The 15289-nt window shown below is 46.6% G+C and overlaps 1 protein-coding gene across 10 annotated transcripts in view; it reads left to right on the top strand.

Annotated features, from left to right (window-relative positions):
• HIVEP3 (HIVEP zinc finger 3) overlaps positions 1-15289 on the top strand; it is a 335389-nt gene that overhangs the window by 176517 nt on the left and 143583 nt on the right. For all 10 annotated transcript variants that reach the window (XM_068917181.1, XM_068917189.1, XM_068917188.1 and 7 more), the window contains one exon: positions 11008-11089. The gene's annotated coding sequence lies outside the window, so the exon portion shown is untranslated. The remainder of the gene's footprint in view (positions 1-11007; positions 11090-15289) is intronic.

Below are 15289 nucleotides of genomic sequence, written 5' to 3'. Positions count from 1 at the left end.
CAGACTCCGATGAGCTACACCACTGTAAACCTGCCATAGTTGACTGTGAAGTTTTCCTGAGTCTTTTTTTATTTAAATCAACATCTTTAATTCCCGTTTTTCCCCCTTGACTCTCATTTAGTCCAGAGTATTGCCCCTGGGAAATTTCCATTTCAGGTTTTCAAAAGTTGACCAAAGTATCAGGTTATTGGATTATATTCTGCAAATGGATTTAGCGTAGAGAAGAAGCATGATCAATATCTGTGTCCTCTGGAGTTTCATGAAGAAATATTCCCAAGGAATAATTTAGCCTCTAATTTTGCAAAGAATTTGGCACGGCTCAGTGTTAGCTGGAAGTGTTCAGCATCTCATGGAGCACGTATTTGGATGTGAACTTGGCTGTTTCACTCCTCTATACAATGTTTTCAATACTGCAGCACAATAGTTAACAAAACTGGACTTTGGCCAGTATTTGTGACTTAGGATAGGGCTATTCCCAGCGCGAGCCAAACATCCCAGACGTTACTGTATTCACGTGCTTTGTTTTTTCCTGAAGAATTGCATGTCTCTTCATTCTTCTGTAGTTACCAAATGGCTTAGTTAAGAGAGACTCTTCATGGCTCCCAAAGGTTATCTTTGAGGCTGTCGTTAGTTTAAGATGTTATTGGCATTGGTTACAGGAGTCGCCGCCAAGAAACATGTTTAGGCATTTGGATTACTCTTGTAAATTTTAATTAATCACTTTGCTGCTGTATAAGGCAGCACTGTAATACATACTTAATGCTCAAGTATTCAGTGTCGTACAGCAACACTGCACTGTGGGTTAAAAAATAAAGCTGTGGGGTAACAAATGTCTACGTTCATGACAGTTTTATTTGTAAAGAGTCTCTCCAAGTGCTCCACGTGACTGGAGGAATCGTGGTTTATGGGGGCACGGTAACGCGCCTTAGCGTTATTATGCCTGCACTGTCCAGTTACAAGGGTGGCAACTGGCACTCTCTGTGCCTTTGTGCAGACATCTCTCCGAACAGTCCCTCAGGAATGCTGTCATCTTCTGGCGCTCTTCGGATAGCTAAAATTACCCGGTCAGCTGTGTGCAATAGCAGTCTGGCTCCTAATGAAAAGCGTGTGTTGGGAGGTTGTTTTATAGGAGGTGGGGGCCAAACTTCTCGGGGGGGCTGCCCGATGCATTTTGTATTTGTCCGCTTGTTTTTATGGGAGGGTGAACGTAAGCCTTTAAAACAGTAAGCGTCGGACAAAAATAAAAGCCGACATTGTTTTGCTTCTCCTGTCACCCACGGCGCATCCCAAAATAGCCAGGCCTAAACCATGTTGTAAATCTAACTTTAAGCAGGGCTGCTGCCGCTGCCCTCTCTGACCTGGCACCGTTTCCTGCCTCTTGACCATTACATCAGCCAGGGGAAAAGCAGAAAGCTGAACAGCCCAGCTGTGCGCCACAAATTACCACCTGTAAGCGGGTGTTGACAGGTGTGTGGAGCTGTAGTCCCTCATTTACCCTCTGCTAATCCCTCCCAACCACCAGCTCGCCACCTCCGAGCAGCAAAGCGCAGCTCGTCAGTGAGGCAACATCTGGGACGGCTGTCAGGCTGCCGGGGCTGCCCCGAAGCTGCGAGCAGGCGCTGTATGCGCGCGAAAGTCTTTTCAGACAGCTTTTGAGACCCTCCCGTAAGTGCTCTAGACGAGGGCATCAGGGCCCTGGGGTGCCCAGCGGGATGCCCGGGCCTTCCTTGTAGACACAGGATACAGACACAGACAGGATATCTGTCTTTTTTGCAAAGAAGTCTATGCAAAGCCCATGTACTTTTTAAATAGTGCTGAAATACTGTTTTGTCCTGAGAATTTGGTAAGAGGATATAGGTGGGGCAGGGGATTTTTGACCCTTTTGCTTTACATGAAGATGAATTTTACAATAAAAATAAGGTTTTCTGTTTCCAAGTTTGTTAACCCAGCACTTTTCCTCAACAATAACTGCAGCGAGGAAGTCACAAAAGGGAATTAAAATATTTCGCTCTGTTGACTTTAATTGGCTACAGCTGTATACAGTAGGAGAGTCTCCGACCTTATGGTATAGCAGCAAAGTTCATGGACGCTAACGGATGTGAGCTGTGTCCTTGATTCCGTTAGAAAAAGGGGAGACAAACTCGAGAATAAGGGATATGAACCAGAGCGCCTTCAAGGTTTCGTTTGCCAGCTTTGATGCTGCAGGCCGGGTACCCTCGAGAACGGGGACTTGCAGACTGTGACGTGTGTGCTGCTGGCGGTAAGGGACCGACCTCAAGACACCAGGCGGCTGGGTGCTGCCGCTGTCGCGGGGAGCTGACGTACCCGAGCGAACACGGCTTGAAAAGGCCTGCTGTGGAAGCGGGCAGGAAGGAAAAATCAGCCTGGCCCTAAAGGAGTGTGCCGTGGAAAGGCGCTGCTCGACTTCCAGAAATCAGAGAGGACAGGCTTGTTAGATCGGGTTTACTCTTCATCCCAGGAGCCGGGGCCCAGCGGAGCCTTGCCATGAATTTTCTAGGGTTTTGCCCAATCTAGTGTTAAACGTGTTAATGGGCCTACCACGACTCTCCTCTCTCTCGTAGGATGTTTTTGTAGTGCTCAGCTTAAATTCTCCGTTCTATAATTTATCCATTAGTCAAATAATACACTCCCTAGATAATTTCTTTACAATCTGGTATTTTCACCCATGAATTATTTGCAGACCTTTATTCCTTCCTGCCTTTTTCTTTTTTTTTTTTTTAACTGAACCAAATATGCAGATTTGGGCTCTTTTACCTCTCCGCAGGGATCAGTGCTTCCTGACTGCAGACACTGTGTCACTGATTCCCGAGTGCCCTGCAGTTAGACTACGGTTTTCAGCATGCATCCCTCACCCAGATGGGGTTCTGGGCCAGACTGGACTTTTTATGTTGCCGCCCTGTGCAGGGGATGGTGTGAAACAGCCTCCCCCTGAGAGATTTAGCCGAAAGCCTGTGGAAAGGAACAAAGGAGAAAATTTTGCTACTCCCTTGTGTTTGATGGCCTGATCCTTGGGTAGCAGGGTAGCCCACTGTTAGCCTGAGAGCCAGAAAGAACTACTGAACTGTGTTTTATCCCGAAATTTCCTAACAGAACCTACCACCAGAGGCACTGTAATTACTGTGATTCCCTGTGGTCTTGCCCCCCAGTTATATTTGCAATGGCTGTACAATTGTTCTTTCACTCCTTTTCCTTTCCCTTTCCCTTTTCCTTTTCCTTTTCCTTTTCCTTTTCCTTTTCCTTTTCCTTTTCCTTTTCCTTTTCCTTTTCCTTTTCCTTTTCCTTTTCCTTTCTCTTTTTTTCTTTTTTCTTTTTCTTTTTTCTTTTTTCTTTTTTCTTTTTTCTTTTTTCTTTTTTCTTTTTTCTTTTTTCTTTTTTCTTTTTTCTTTTTTCTTTTTTTTTCCTTCTGCTTCTTTTTCTCTTTTTTCTTTTTGTGCCTGCTTCTGCTTGGGAGTTTGATGGAGGTGTTATCAGAGGCTCAATACGTCAGCTACCTTCCAGGGGTGGAACAATGAAAGGGCTGAGTCTCGTAACATGACAAGGCTGTGAAATGCCTTTTTTTTTTTTTTTTAAGTGAAAAGCAGACTATGCAGTCAGCCTTATTACTCACACACCTGTCCTGCTAGGACAATATGCTCTTGCCTGATTAGCACTGGTATGGCAGCTTCCACCATACCAAGTCACTGAGCCTGGCACTCCAACCTATTGATTGACATCTCCGTCCCCAGCTCTGATCTCATGTCTTGACCATCTGCTTCTTCTGGTAGTCTCTGGAGGGTCTGCCAATCAGCAAAACAGACTCAAAACTCATGGGCAAATGGGTTAGATTATTTTTGGACCTTCCATACAGCCATCTGTTTGGGAGGGAGCCACAAGCTTGTCTTACCCAGCTGGGTTAAGGTGCTGTGGCAGCCTGCAAGGGAGGAGGAAGCAAACAGGATAAAGAAAATTACCCTCTTCTTAAGGAGCTGAATCAGCTGCAAGACTGCGCCGAGCTCTCAGCCAGCAACTGGCACCAGCAGGGAGATATCAGGATATTTCCTGGGCTCCCATCCCTGCTGGAGCTGGCTGCTGCACTCCGATGGCACCAGGCAAGAAAGCAAGTTTCGTCGACTTCGAAGCGGACTCCTGTTGCCCGTGACAACCTGGGTTTGAGTCTGTTCCACACACACACACACACACAAGCACATGTTTATATGCATATGTTGCTATAACAACCACCTAGTACTTTTAAAAAATGTTGCATTCAGTTTTCCAGGTTGCAAAGCACCTAGGTTTTGCTGCAATCCAGGAGGCAAACAGATGCTCTCAGTTTATTTCTCTTTCTTTCTCTCTTTCTTCTTTTCCTTTTCCTTTTCCTTTTTTCAAAAAGCACTTTTGATATGGCATGACAGTAAAGGCTGAAATATAAATGCTATTTTGTTGTCCCCATCTCAGCCCCCCAGAACACCATAGTTAAATAACACCACCGGTGAAGCCTCTAGTATCACCAAGCAGGAGTAAATTACCGCTCACAGATGACAATTTTGGCCTGCAGCCTCTAACCCAATGTGATCCAAGCTCTCTTAGAAAAACGGGCACTTAAAGATCGAGTGCTGTAGCCTGCAAGACAGCAATCTGCTACTGGTAAAAGCAGGCAAATGCGGACCAGTAAGATCCCCATCTTAGCAATAGAAGGCCCTTCCGCTACAGCTGTAGGTCTTGGTTAAGGTACCTGTGATAGCCAGTCAGCAACATTTGTCTGCTGTAGCAGGTCAAACAACAACACTCTTTTATTTTTTGCCTTTTGTCTGAGTGACAGCGGCATTGCTGACTTCCAAGGAAAGGGTTTTCTTGCAGGGAACAGTGAAAGCAAGAGATATACACCTTCCAGACAGCATGTGTTTTGCAGGATATGCACGTTTGATAGTCCTTGTGGGCTGGTCTTCATCTTGAACGTACTTGAAAGCAAGCCTTGCCTTAAAACAAGCCCTGACCGAGGAGGGGCTGTTCTGGTTTCCCCTCCTAGGCAGCATTTGGTCTTCCGGTGCAGTTCATGACCCAGCTTGCTGCTGAGGCCACATCCTTCCAGGCAGCGGATGGCTATCTCTCCTCTCAGTTTTATCACAAATAAGGTAACCCAGAGGTTGTAGGTGGTCATTTGGGGCAGAGCTCAGAATAGAGCCCAGGACCTAATATGACACCTTTTGGTGTCATCTTGCTCACAGCTCAGCCTCTGTGCAACCATCCAGTAGTCTATGCTGGATCCGTGGTGCTGCATAGGACCGTAGGCATTCAGAAATGAGTCATTCAGTGCTGTTTCATCAATAGTTTTGAAACTTGCTAGCAAAATGTGTGTCCTGTCACTCCTGAAAGTGACTCAATGGCCCAGGTATAGAGTTAGGGAACAAAGTTTGTGCTGGATCTTCATATTCCAATTATATAAGGAAAGAAAATACTTTGGGATTCTGTGATAGCCCTAGTGCAAACATCAATGTCTAAGTTTCCATAGACTTTTCTTCCTGCACAGAAATTGTGTTGAGGGAAGGAGGAAAAAAAGGCTTTGGCCATTTGTTTAGGATTTCTAGATGTGTGATAGTCCAAGAAACAGCTGTTGCCGCTAGATCGCTGAGGGTCTAGAAATCCCAGACAAATAGATGTATGGGCAGTATTGAGCTGTGCATGGGGTAAGCTGGATGTGTCTAGATGGTGCTGGACCCCTTGTGGAGGTGCTGTGAGACAAATACACGTATGGCGCTATGTTAGATTTCTTGCAGAGGGCATAAATTAATATATTCGAACCCTGTTCAAACCAAGCGGCTGGGCTAAAATTGCATAAGCAACTTTTAATTCTAGCATTCCTGACCTGCCTCTTCTAGGAAGAAAGCAGAAATCCTTTAGGAAGAAATCAGAGTGCTGAACATTTGACTGCTTTGTCTTGCAGCATGAATGTTGTTTAGCACAGTTTGTATTCCTTTTGATTTTGTTTATACCTCCTCTTGTAGAACATGCTTTTAAATTTGCGCGAGGGCTCTTAAAAGATTTCAGTGCTTATAAAGGCTTTATGTCGCAAAACAGCGTCTGCAGAAATGGGCTGGGATGGCAGTAGTTGTGTCATTGTAATTCTTCTTGTAGATAGTGGTGGTCTCCTGTTTGCGCGTGAGACGGAATATTTAATTACACAATTTATTGAACAGTGTCTGAACAGCTGTGAGGGATTTTTTTTTTCCCTATATTCAGTGAGGAGGCTTCAAAAAGATCAGAATTTGATGTAAACATGCCTTGTTCCGAAAGTCAGTTTTATTTTCAAACGCGCACCATTTACCTCTCATGGCTGACTGAAGACCTCAGAGACTAACTGAGGAAATAAAAAGCTTTCTATCCAGAGAATACCAGTTTGAAAACAGCTGACATTGTAAATTATTCCTATCTTGGGGATGGTGGACAGCCTGCATCATCAGAAATCATCGTGTTTTGCCTCAAGTGATGGATTCCAAGGAAAAGCCTTGAACTGAGCTGGCTTTGCAGACTGAACTACCTTCGAGACAGGCTGTGTGATATACTGACATGGCAGCGGTTATGGGCAGTTTGTCCTGCTTGGCAAACTGAGCTTGCCAGGACTGGCATTAAATTCGTATACCTTAGTTTTCTGAACCCCGCTTTATGATGACATACAACTTATTCTCCGGTGTACGAATTAGCTCATTAAACACTTTGCATAAGATGCGCAGAAGCTGGCAGCTAGGGAGAGGAAATCAAACCCACTCACACTTTGTTCACCTGCATTCAAAGTCATGGCATCTTCCTGCAATGATTCATCCCAAGCCACAGGCTCCTAAACCATGGTTTGTCTTCTGCAGAGCTGCTCCACAGCAAGGGACAGGTTGCTGCGCTAAAAGGAAGCTTTTTAGCTGCAAAATTGTGCAAGCCAGCATGTGCTATTTCTGGAGCGCGCTGTAATGTATGCGTCTAGCCTGGCTCTCTTCAGTAACGGCCAAATGTTTTTCAAGCCGTAAAGAAGGTAAAATAGAACAACACTGTCCTGGAGCCAGGTTTTCCATGCATTCCCTGAGCGGTGCCTGCAGAAGCCTGCATGTGCGCTCGCTAACACATCATTAAATGCATCGGTTACCAGAAGGATGGTGCAGGGAGACAGGGATGTCCTCGGCTGGAGTCTCGGCTCAGCCGCGTGCCTGGGGGCCGGTTGCGCCGCGCCGTGCTGTGTCTTCCTGCCGCTGCGGCAGGCAGGATTGCAGCGAGCTCTCTCCCGGACCGCGGTCGGATGTTCGGCAAGCCCCAGATCTGCGTGAGGATCAGTGCCACCGAGCGAGCAGGGAGGATTATGCTGGGTGAGTATGAAGCAGAGGAGAGACAGGAAGAGAGGCAGCAATTCGAGACGCTCAGAATACCCGGAAGAAAGAGAGAGTCTGAGACAGAAAAATAAACTGAGACACCTGATAAATGAAAAATGCAGAAAAATTAACCCAAGGTAGAGAGACACAGCCTTTGCCTACCTTGAGGGTTTTTTTTTTTTTTGCCCATATACCGAAAAGGCTACAACTGCAAACTCTCAGTACAAATGTTCTGCCTCAGCCCAATTGCCACGCAGAGGGCTCCCTGCAGCAACGTAGCTTAGCCCAGGTTTGAAGTGGCATATGGGCGAACCTGGGTAAAAGCCTTTTTTACACGGGGGCAGGTTTCTCCCCGCCGAATGAAGCTACACCGATGCAAAAGCCGACAGCTCAGTCACTGAAAATAAGATGAGGGAAAAGCAAACCAAGAGGGAGAAGGAAGTGGCAAAGAATAATAATGTGTAGCACCAACTGCAGCACTTTCAACCCTGAGATCTCAGATCACCTTCGGGGGGAGAGTCGGGATCATTATCTCGGTTGCACAGACTGCAGAGCTGTCACACAAAGGACGTGGTGCAGTACGGTGACACGGAGCAATGTCTGAACTGGCTCATTAGAGTACTGGGAGCAATTATTGCGATGTTAGCCTGTTTCTTTGCCTGGTCTACACAGTCCTGCTTCTGAGTGTGGCAAATTTGCCTTGATAATGCTGCATTAACATGGCCATACAGCTTTCGCTGCTGGAGCGAGTGGATTTGGAGCTAACTGGTGCTTCTCTGCACAAACCTCTGAGCCCTATAGCGAGTTAACTTCTGCATGTTTCATGATGATGGTGTCAAGGAAAATCACAGTATCACTGCATACGGTGATACCAGAAGCCTTTGGGACAAGGGAAGGTTGCAAAGGACTGCTGGTGTTGCCCTTGCTGCTGCTTGGCTGGTCTCCAACACCCTCACCCAGCTAATCCCATTGGATACTGGGGACTCGTCCCAGTAGGATTTCACCTCCCAGGTGACGATGCGCTGCAGGAGGGGCTCCCATTTCCCAGGACACCCCCTTCCTCACCCTCTCCTCTCCTGGGAGCTCTAGATCCCCACTAGCTCCATGAATTCGGCAGCTCCATCATGTAGCTCCCACACTTTTCCAGGGTGACTCCAGCCAAGGGGGAGAAGAGATGGAGAGCAGCCCACCCAAATCCCCTTCCCCTGGCACCGAAAGGGCCATGCAGAAATATTGCTGAGTTGGATATTTTCAGGCCGTGATGGAGTAGAGCTTGGCTAATTATCTATCTCAGGCACAAACGCACGGCAGCGGTGCCCGGCAGCAGTGGGGGCAGACGGGCAGAGATGGTTTCTTGTTTCCCTTCTGGAAAGCTGACAGGTATACGGGGCTGTGTCCCTGTCACTGGTCACCCACGAGTGCCATGTCACAGGCGTCTTTGTGTTTACTAGCCGAATGTATGCTGAACAAGAAAGCAATGAGTATTTTCTGGTATTTTATGAATGCTGCTGGTTCTCTAAGTGTTGGCAGGTATAAAACACTCCAGAGATCTGATTTGGGACTTTATAGATCTCTACAAAACATTTGGTAAATTTACGTTAGTGAAAGGGGCAACAAAGTCCCTAAACAGGACTTAGAAGAAAATATAATGTTTATTTAGAGCGCATGGCTCACGAATTAATTGAGTTGTGTCCATGGCACTGTCTTCTAAAGTTAAAAAACAACATTTATTCATGAGTTCTATGGGTTATTAAACTGACTTTGTAGTACTTTCGGGTCTTCCGCCCTTGCTACCTTCAAATAGCTTTTTCTTGTAAGATAGTTGCAAGACTAATATAGAAATGTTTTTTTTTTTCATTGTTCAGCATTATTTTAAGGAGTATTTTTTTCTTAACCAGTGCTGTAGCTTTTTGTTCGCAATAATTTAAAACTTTCTCAGCGTTCATATCCAGCCCTGTAATGCCATTGCATTCGTGTATCTGTGTGTGCGTTTTTGCAGTGACATTGTATGGCATTTTCTGTAACTTCATAACAGCTCTGTGTCTGCATGTTTGTGCGACACATTTTTTCAGGAGAAGCCATGGATAAGGATGCAGATTTCAAACTAATTTTTGGCAGTAGAATGGATGATGGGGAAAATGTTATGAGGAATTGCTGGATACCCTGATGGTGTTAGTTTCATTAAATCCTCAGTGTGAGAACTGTCTGTAGTTATTTCCTCCTGAATAATTAGACTAATGAATTTAAACAGATCATAAGAGTGACGTGGACGTGGACTTCTGAAGAGACCTGGACAGAAGTGTGGTGCGGTGGGCAGATCACAGGAACCGTATGGGATCTGTGCTGGCGTTGGCACAGTCTTGTCTGACCCCGGCTGAGAAACTGCAGCACCCCATGCCTCAGTTTTCACATCAGTAAAACAGGGATAATCACTCACCCGCATGTCTGAGATGATGAGAATTAATGGGTGGCTGCAAAGTGCTTAGAAATCTCCAGTTAAAAGGAGTCACGCAAGGGCAAAGCTCAGCTGTCGCTTTTTTTTTTATTATTATTTTTAAGCGTGCTGATGCCTTGCGTTGCGCACGCGCCCGGCTGCGGTCTGCTGTCAGGATGCTCCGTGTCATCCCGGAGACACCAGAGCCTGGTTCGAGCGCCTGGGCGGCTGCAGGCGGCTGCGCGGTGCGTGAACCCGGCGGCAGCTGTCAGGCGCGTCCTTTTTTTCCTGGGACCATGTGCGTTACGGCTAATAATTTAGGATTTAGCTCCCTTGTACGCCGATCTCCTCGACAATTTTGAGAATTGTTTTCCTTGGTGCCTTTTCATAACCAGTTGCAATTTTTAGTTTTCTGTTAAGGCTTAGCCCTGCTGTGCCTTAAGTATTTGCTTGCTTGGAAGTTATTGGTTAGTTCGTGAGTATGCCAAGAGCAACTCACAGTCCTGCTTTGGGCTGCGACACGGTGAAAGTCAGATGTGTTAGGTGTCCGTGGGGCGCTGTTCGCATTTGGTTTCCATCCCTGAAGTAGTCGGGACAGTGTCTCGTCCACGTTCAAGGCCTCCTGTTTTAGGTGAGCCAGAAAGCCGGCAACCAGCCAGTCTCCTTCTCCTTCTCTTTTTCCAATGGAAATGAGTCATCTCACTTTTAAATGCAAACCCTGGGTCTCTGCAACAGTACTCTTTAAAAATTATTTCAGATCAAATATTTATGAAGCCAACTGTGCAAACAGTAACCCTACAATAGCAGAACGTGAAGGGTGACAATTAACAAGTGTGGAGCTGGTGGGCCTGCTTAGTTGAATTTGGCGCTCCTGGGAATGAGGCAGGATCTGAAATTTGTCTCTCCTCAAAACGGTCTCATGTATCCTGCACAGGGGACAGCACAGGAAAATATTAGGGGGGGAAAGGAATTAGAACGAAAATAGTGGGAGCAAAAGGGATTCTAGTCAAGGAGTAAAAGGGCAAGCAATTCCTTGGTGGGAACAAGTAGAAGACTATATGTGAGTTGCTGAAACAGCTGGAGTGCATGTGGCTGCATGTGTGCGATATAATTGACTTACATATATTTATATATTTTGACTTACATATATTTATGTATTTATATATTTACATATATTTTCTGGTCCAGCCTCGTTACATTTAGCTATCTTGTTTTTCTCTCCAGGCTCCCTTTCCTAGGCCACCATATGAACACCTGAGTCTCCTTGAAGCTTCAGAGAGATGAATCAGTAGCCACCTGTCTACAGGTAAGAGGCTCAGCAATCGTTTTGGCGTCTGCTCTAGTGATTTGGAAAACGCGCGGGGACTGCCAGGCCTGAGGAGGGTGCTGCCGCCTGGCTGACACCGCAGGGCTCTTGAACGCGGGGCGCAGCGGTTGGAGCCCGCGCTCGAGATCGCGCGTGTTCGCGTTGCCGGACATCATGATGGGAGGCTCTCGGTAGCTGCCACTCTTTCCTCTAGCTCTGCCTCCACTGAAGCGGTGCAGTCGTGAAGGTTTGCGGTGTTGAGAGGAGATGTAAGGTGACTGGTCATTTAAAAAGATGTTTTGAGTGGTAATGATTGGGCCTGGCTTCCAGTCTTGCTTTTTTTTTTTTTTTCTGTTTACAGTGTGCCACTATTTTGTTTGTAGGTATCTAGCCAGTAGAAACAGACTGTGCTTCCCTACAGGTGCTCGGTGTAATTTTCTGAATACGGGAGATGAAAACTGTGGTGGTAGGATGCATTGTGGCCTCTTCTGTTCTCTGCTGCCATGATTTTTTTTTTTTTGCTCTTTATCCAGTAGCTTTCTAACATAAAACATATAAAATGTTCAGAAAAAGAGGCTACTGTTAGGTCTGTCTTCCTGTAGACCAGCAGGTAACTGAATCCTGTCTGCCCTTGCCTCCTCTCTGGCTGCATGGCTCCCAGCATCAGCGGGTGGCTGGAGGACCACGCTGCAGTCTGGTGGTCAGGGCTCTTTCCCAGGCAGAATCCATCCTCCAAGGTGCTGAAACATCACTTTCTGATGAGCGTTCACACCACTTGGCTTATCGGGCACGAGTGATACGATGACAAATCGAGGCGCTCTGTGTTCAGAAGAGAGTTGATGCTTCATTGAGTTCATCCTTGCGTTGAGTGTCTATGCTCCTGTGAAGGAAGGTCGTGAGTTCAAATACACCCTCATCATCTGCATTTCCTACAGCCTGGGGCTGGGCGTCTCCTGGCTCAACACATCAGAGTGATGCCTTCTTCTGGAGGTGTTTAGTGTTTTGCCTGAGCTACGTGAGGGCTGTAAGCACTCTGAATTCTCTTATTCGGCCAAGAGCCTGATTATTATGTATGATGGCAGTGAGATGACAAGCTCTGAATTTTACCCAGAGAACTTGGCAATTCCTCAAATAAAGGGAAGGTGGCAGAGCGTGCTGGGACACCACAGCTGTGCCTTTTCTCCTTGCAGCCTTCAGTAAGACACTTACTCATGCCTCAGTGTTACTCTCCTTCGGGATGCTGTCTGTCTAACTTTGGGGAAGATGGTGGAAATAAAATGCCATTTACGGAGCTCTTGCAGAACCCTCTAGGTGCTCTGCTGGCAGGCACGCACACTGGCCGCCAGCATGTTTGTGATGGCACAGCCTGGGGACTGGGGGTTGTGTTGGGAGGATTTTAAAGACTGAGAGTCACTTGTCTGATACGAGACAGATTAGCGCAGTCCTCGCGTGAAAAACGCTTTGGACTGCTCACGGCTTTAGAGCATCCGGCTTTATCTGGAGAGACGCATGTCCCTTGGCGATTTGCTGGTGTCTTCACAGCCAGGCAGCAGGCTCACAGTGGCAGGAGTATTTTGTAGATCCTGAGCCATAGATTATTTTCAGAGTTAAAAAGAGGTGGCACTGGATGGGCAGCCAAGTAGCATTTCCTGCTTGAGGAAATAAGCAGGAAAGCCACTTGGGAGGCTAAAGCGGGTGCGGGGAGAGAGCCGTCTATGACAACCTCTGCAGAGGCAGCAGCCTTTCCTGGGGAGAAGCTGTTGGCCTGGAAGTGATGTGACAGTGGTCAGAGCAAGAGCGCTGCTTTCCAGAGTACAGCAGCAGCCTCACGCTGTGCTGTTGCGGTGGCGGAGGCATAGTCAAGCCTTTTGTCTTGTCAGCCAGTGTTAATTGAAGGGGACAGATTTTGCACCCTGGGAGCAGCAGGTACCCACGCTCCAGTGAAAGCTCAGAGCAGGCTCCATCAGCAAATACTCCTTGTGCCACTGCAGCTTATAGCTCATTATCTCACTGACCTTTAATTTCACAAGTGGCTGCAACGGATGTGTTTCTTCAGCCTCGTCCGGATTGTGTACTCTGTTCCCAGAGGTGCCCGGATAATATACTCATTTGTTCTTCTGTCTAGCCACTTTCCATCCGTGCATCCCTCCCGCCCTCCATCCACCCCTCCATCTCCATCCTTTTTGGCAATCCGTCATTTTTATTTTTGGTACTGGTCCAGGAGCTGAGTAAAAAGTACTTGGCAGCTGGAGAGAGAAACAATAGGTTTTAAATACGCTTTAACGTGTTTGTAAACAACTGCACTTCATCAGAGTCCCTGTCCAGCACACTGGCAGCAGACAAAACTGATGAGACTCTTCTGACATCAGAATTAATTATGCTGGACAAAATGGTGTAAAACAGACAGCGAAGTAGCGGAAAATATCTCCTGTTTTGCAGAAGTGCGGTCTGTCTGTGTCCATTCATGTTATACTGTGCTCGTCACTGTAGCCACCTTAGATTGCTCTTCTCTTAGCTGTGGCACCAAAGATGAGCAAGGAGAGCTAAAACCATTGTACCACTGGGAGGACTGTGTTGACTGTTGTGCTTTGATGGTTTTTCCACTGTCTGAGTGTCCACTGGGATGTCACACTTGGAGGTCATACGTCAGGGAAGAATATAGAGAATAATCTTGCTGTCTTGTGAAAATATCCCAATTTTCCCCAAATTTCCACAGCTTGTTCCTGGTGAAAAAAATAGTTTTGCATTTTTTTTTAATATATCCTGGAATAAAAAGAACCCTTATTGAAGGGGATTCAAAGAGTAAAGCAACCTCAGAAGCACGGAGAGGGAGCAAAAAAGCTGTAGTTGAAGCCTACTGATTGGATGATACCAGATAACCCATTAGTCCAGACTCACTCATTTTGAAGCAGAAAGACTAAATGTCTTTCTGGTCCAGGGACAGGACTTCTGCTCCTTTGCTGAGGGCTGGGCTCCTGGGACTGAGTGGAATGAAGCAGACACACAGTGCCCAGCCATTTATATCTGGATAAGTTTTTCTAATGGAAGTGGACTGGGGAAATTAAGGAGGAAAAAATTGGTGTACTTTAAAATCAACCCATTTTCTGTGTAGTGACTCGGCTTATGAAAGCCTGCTTGGTCTGTAGCTGCTCCTGCTTGGGGGATGGATGCAGCCAGTGTCTGAACTCTTCTGTGAGTAACAGTGTAATTGCAGAAATTGGCACAGTAGCTTGGAACGAGATCTAATTAATTAATTCAAGACATGCTGGGATTAAATTTTATTAAACCTTGGAATCAGAGTAGACTAGATGAAATGTAAGCAAAGGTTGGAAAGGGAAAAGAGGGGTATGTGTGACAGCTGCCTGCCAGCACTGCCTGCTATCGTGGCTGGGCACGGACTGTGCGCCGCGGTCCGTGCAGGATACCAGGCAGGCAGCCCTGCTCTGGAGGGTTTCACTCCAGCCAGGACAATCAATGCAACTCTCCTTGAGCATCACACTTCAGCCCAGCCCTGCTGGTCTTAAGGCCTTTCTTCCCCTTGTGCTGCCCATCACATGCATGGGCCATGGGTCTTGTTATCTCCAGGCTCCATTCTGCTCCTCCTGGCTCCAGGGATTGGGGCTCTGCTTTCCCCATCCAGCTGCTCTAGATTTGTATGTGGAAGGTGATGAGCCCATCTTGCTGTCCTGCAGCAAGTTGTAAGCGGAGCACCTCGTGTCATATGGTCCCTAATGTCATCTGGAAGTGAAGAAGAGCTTTCTCTTGGCTTTCCCCTGATCCTGTGCTGTTAAGTGTGTCCACGCTCCCTCCGCACAGGCCTGTTATTTCATAGTAAGGCGTGTGAGCTCCATATTTACTGTCCGTAAAAATGATTTGGGGTCTTCTGGAATACAAATTCAAGATACTTGTTGTTCACACAGTTGCATCTTGAAATTTTCTTAGCTCCCAGAAGCTGTGTGGTCAGGCACGTATGTACTGGCACAAGTTGACAGGGCCAAACTTTGCAGGGGTAAGTCATTCTTCAGACAGGTAAACAACTGTGTATGTGGTGTTTATGTAAAACCATCAGCTCTCTAACAAGAGGTGCAGCAAATGACCCAGACTGTTCAGTGATGTTGTTTTGCCTACCAAATCTATAACATCCCACATGAGCCATCTTTTCTTCTGACAGTTTCAAGACTGTACTTAATACTAATTTTA

Source organism: Struthio camelus, chromosome 23 (genome assembly GCF_040807025.1).
Source record: "Struthio camelus isolate bStrCam1 chromosome 23, bStrCam1.hap1, whole genome shotgun sequence".
Taxonomy (NCBI): Eukaryota; Metazoa; Chordata; class Aves; order Struthioniformes; family Struthionidae; genus Struthio; species Struthio camelus.
The sequence above is the reverse complement of the archived record's forward strand: the minus strand, read 5'-3'. Positions and strand labels throughout refer to the sequence as shown.